Here is a 4,698-nt window from a genome sequence, read left to right as displayed (position 1 = left end):
TCATGACCTTACCACTGTTGTAAAGGGAGATAGTGAGTGATCCATCGAAACAAGCTGAAGGGGGAATTTTTAGTTGGTACCCGTGTGGGATTGAGGAGGAGGAAGTAACGTTAAATGAGTTGTTGAAGACATACCTCTAAGATGAGATGTTGTTAGTAAAGAAAAGAAGGTCAGTTTTGAGCCTCCCATATCGGCCACTGTGGTATTGGTAGACGAAAAGGGAATCAGGAAGTTGTTCAAGGGTTTTATGTTTGAACCTTTTTACTGATGCTTTGGCCAGATTAGGAGGGTAAATGATCTTGAAGCAGTTAGCTCCAACTTTAGTCGACATTGTTGTGGAATAGAGGGGGCGTGGTAGGGATGAAGGTGGGGAAGGAGAGAGTCCCACAAGTGTAGTGGCAGCATTGAGAAGCAAAAGGTGGTGAAAGTGCATAACTCAGGATAGCCTAGATAAGAGAGGCGAAAGGGGAGGACAGAACGAAGGTTTGAATAACAGTTAATGCTAGAGGCACATTTACGCCGCTGACCTCCGGAGATGTAGGAAGGATCTGGTGGGGCCACTGGGAGAGTTACCATACAGGAATCTTATAGTGGTTCGCTGAAGGCAATGACATTAATCCTAAATTAGGGAAGATCTAGGCTGCAAACAGGGATGAATTATGTCAATTCATTAACAGGACCGGAGGCTTCTGATTATGCTTACTAAATTTCTTTACTGCAAACACAGCAGCCAATGACAATAAAACTACACGTTGAAAAACTTCAATACCCATGAGGCTTTGAACCACGACTCCATAACACACAGCCAATCACTGTATCTCAAAGTATACAAAGTAGAGGGGCACTAAACTGGCTTCCTCTTTCTTTGCTGCTCCGCAGCCCAGATAAGTGCCTCTCTACTTTGTACACTTTGCACTGATACTGTGTTTGGTTTTTTATGCATTTGTGCACTGTCTTTATTCTGTGTAGTGATTTATTGCATTCGATATGCATCGTTGTATGCTCCTTACTTGTTTGATGCCTTTCAGGATTTAGCGCATTCTCGCTGCTGTGTTCGGCCTCGCGCTTCCCTCGGAGCCTTACGCCGGGGAACATCCTTTACAACGCGGATGTTACACCGCAGTTCCATTACGACGCAACTTTTACAACGCAAGTTGTAACAACGAATTGCGCTGGGGGGCGCTCCAGGATAGTAAATAGTTTAATTTACTATCCAACTCCTTCCCTACTATCCACGGGGACTGGAGTTGGAATAGTAAATTAAACTATTCACTATCCAGCCCCCAACAACGCAAGTCGTGGTAACGACTTGCGTTGTAAAACATGCGTCGTAAAGTACTGCGATGTAAAACATCGCGAAGTAACGACATACATCCGATTATATATACTGAAAAACTCAATAAAAATACATTTTACAAACGTTTTTCGAATGCAGTGTTTTGCTGACAGCCATCCAGCTTCGTGTTCAAAGAATGCAACGGCATTTGTATAGGAAGGTTAACTAAGGTTCAGAGGGCGATGTGAATAACTGTAGTTAATGGTGAGGGCATGCGCAAAAAAAAATCTTTAGGAAATTCAGTGCAAAGCGGACCTTGAAAATTTCAATGTAAATATATTACAGACCAGATGCAGATTGTTATCAAAAATTGTTTATATTTAATCAAAATTTGTTTTTTTGTCTTTTTATATATAGAAAAAGTCAATACCAATACATTATGTACACATACAAAAATTCTCATATGGTTCAATGCATACCACTCAATTGATATTTTTCTGTAATTGTTCTTACTATATCCTTATTCAAGCATACGCCCACATTCATCCACTGCCTATCCTCTCATATGTTTAATACATATTTAATGCAGACATTTTCAACATTTGTTACACGTTAGGCAAAACAAAGTTTGTCCATTATTTTCGATGCAAGTGGCCTCTAGTCAGTGCTAGGATTATTTAGGACTTTTTGTCATTTGGGGTATTTGTTTGATCTGGGTATCATCGGCGTACGAGTAAATAGTGAGCCCAGCTTGCTCCGCAATAGTAGCCAAAGGTCTGACATACAGATTAAAAAGCAAGGGGCTCAAGATGGAACCTTGCGGAACACCGTACGCCGATTTATAGGTTAGGGAAGCTGATGAGGAAGAGAAGACTTGGAAGGTACGGTCGGAAAGAAAACTAGCAAACCAGTTGAGGGCTGAGCCGGTGATGCCAGATGATCTAAGGGCATTAATAAGAATGGGGTGGGAAACCGTATCAAATGCAGCACTCAAATCAAGCAAAATGAGTGCCACGGTTCCCCCCTATCCACTCGGCATCGGATGCTTTCAGAGACCCCTAACAGAGTAGATTCGGTCGAGAAACCGGACCTAAAACCGGATTGAGATGGATGTAAAATTCCCCTAGATTCAACATGGAAAGAGAGTTGAGAGTTAATATGCTTTTCCAAAATTTTTGAAAAAACCGGAAGAAGTGAAATAGGGCGAAAGTTAGATGGAATGCTAGGGTCAGCGTTAGCCTTTTTTAGCAGAGGCACTATCATTGCATGTTTCCATGCAGAGGGTACTATAGATTCTCTAAGGGAGGAGTTAAGAAGATCCACAATGAGTTCAAGGGCAGAATTTCCAGCATTTTTAATATTTGAGGGGGAAGAGGATCCAATGGGGAGCCAGATTTGATTTTACTGATAATATCAGAAAGAGTATTGATGTTAAGAGGATCCCATGTTCCGATCAACTGTGAAGAAGGAGGACTGGTATCCCTTGGGACCCCAGATTCACAGGAGATCGTAGGGTTAGATGCTGTGGGAGGGGTCTGCTGTGCAGGGGCAGGGGACCTATCCTCTAAAGTCACTCGATCACAAAATGTGACTGGAGCAGATGGATGGAGAAGAGAGGGAGGAGGGACAGGTTTTTCAAAATCAGAATAAATGGTGTCAATTTTGGCGATAAAAAATTCAGCCAGAGAGTTGCACTGTGCAGTATCTAGACATGGTGGTTTGGGCTGACACAATGTGCCCGAAAGCTTTTGTACTGCCTTAAAAAGTGCCTTAGGACGATTTTGTGCCTCAAGAATAGTTAAGTTGACATGTTCAACTTTTGCAGTTTTGCACAGTGAATGATATTTAGTTAAGGCAGCTTTATAAGTTTGCTTGGAGCACAGATCATATTTTATGCGCCATTTGCGCTCGAGGTTTTAGCAGATGGTTTTTTCTTTTTTTAATCCAGCTGTAATCCAGGGCGCAGGCGGGTGGTGAGGGTTGTGCTTTTGCATGCGCTGCGGTACGCATGCATCGACAGCATGTACAAGCCAGGCATTAACAACATCAGCTGCTTCAATACTAGTGACTTCTGTGAAAGGTCTGGAACTCTCAAGACAAGAGTTAAGTTTCTTAAAGTCCAGCTTATTCCAGTTTCTGGATGGCCTTGATTCGGTAGAAGTAGAGAGGGTGTTCGGTAGACAACCAATGGTAACGGAGAAAGTCACCATATAATGATGCGACCATACAATAGGTAAAGGAGCCTCACAGATAATGGTTTCTAAATTAGAAAGAATGGGGTCCAAAAGATTCCCTGCTTTATGAGTAGGACCTGAATTATGTAAAATAATGTTTAGAGCAGCCAAGTCCTGTAAGAGATTGATGCTGGTGGAACAGGAAAGATCATTCAAGTGCAAGTTCAGATCACCAATAATTGAAAAGTTTGTGGAATTCTGAATTAGAGGTGCTACGTACTCAGGAAAGGTGGAGGCCCAGGAACTCGCTGGGCCAGGGGGACGATAAATGAGCATTCCAGAGAGAGTAAAGTTGGGAGATAGCGAAAGTTTGAAAAGACCGGCTTCGCTGTTTGGTAGTTCAACGTCTTCCCATTTGCAGGAGTACAGTCTATTGTAAATTATGGCTATCCCTCCGCCATCTTTCATTAATCTGTTTTTTCCAACATAGAACCGGATTCGGGCTTTCACTCCTCAACAGCCAGCTTAGCTTGACTCCAGTGGCATGTAGAGCATGGGACCCACGTCTGGGCATAACCAGCCAGGTTAAAAGTATCGAACACATTGTTTTCTATTCTTTTAAGTTGGCCACTGAGTTGTGAGGCTCAATGTGCAGTACATAGTCACATCATGCACAAGGTGTGGACATTTTGAAAGTATGGAAACCATTGTTTTCTGTGCTTTCAAGATAGCCGCCCCATGGCATGACGCAACATGCATTGCATTGTCATAATATGCAATACGGAGGCCACTTTAGAAGTACAGACAACAATGTTTTCTGTTCTTTGAAGATGGATGGCAGCTTTGCATGATGTGACATGTGCAGTGGCATGCTATGTGGTGGCCATTTTGAAAGCATAGCAATCAATGATTTTTATACTATTACATTGTTTTCTATACCTTTAGCAAGTTACTGGCATTGCTAGTACTGGCAGATTTTAAAATCATTCAGCAATGCCAAAGCCGATAGAGGCTACCACAAACGAGCTAGAGAGGGGCGGCAGTTGAGGGCGACAACAGTTTTAAAAAAAAGGTTTTTAAAAATGAAGGCACAAAGAGACACTGGAATGCGCAGCAGGAAAACTTCCAGGCCATTCTCAAGGCCACATTAGGGTTCCGAGCACACTGCGGCAGTGCAGTGGATGGGATGGTGTGAGGGAAGATGGGGTTTGTGCAGGAGCAGCATTAGAAAGGCTTTTGAGAGTGTTA

The sequence above is a fragment of the Lissotriton vulgaris genome, chromosome 5 (genome assembly GCF_964263255.1).
Source record: "Lissotriton vulgaris chromosome 5, aLisVul1.2, whole genome shotgun sequence".
Lineage (NCBI taxonomy): Eukaryota > Metazoa > Chordata > Amphibia > Caudata > Salamandridae > Lissotriton > Lissotriton vulgaris.
The sequence above is the reverse complement of the archived record's forward strand: the minus strand, read 5'-3'. Positions refer to the sequence as shown.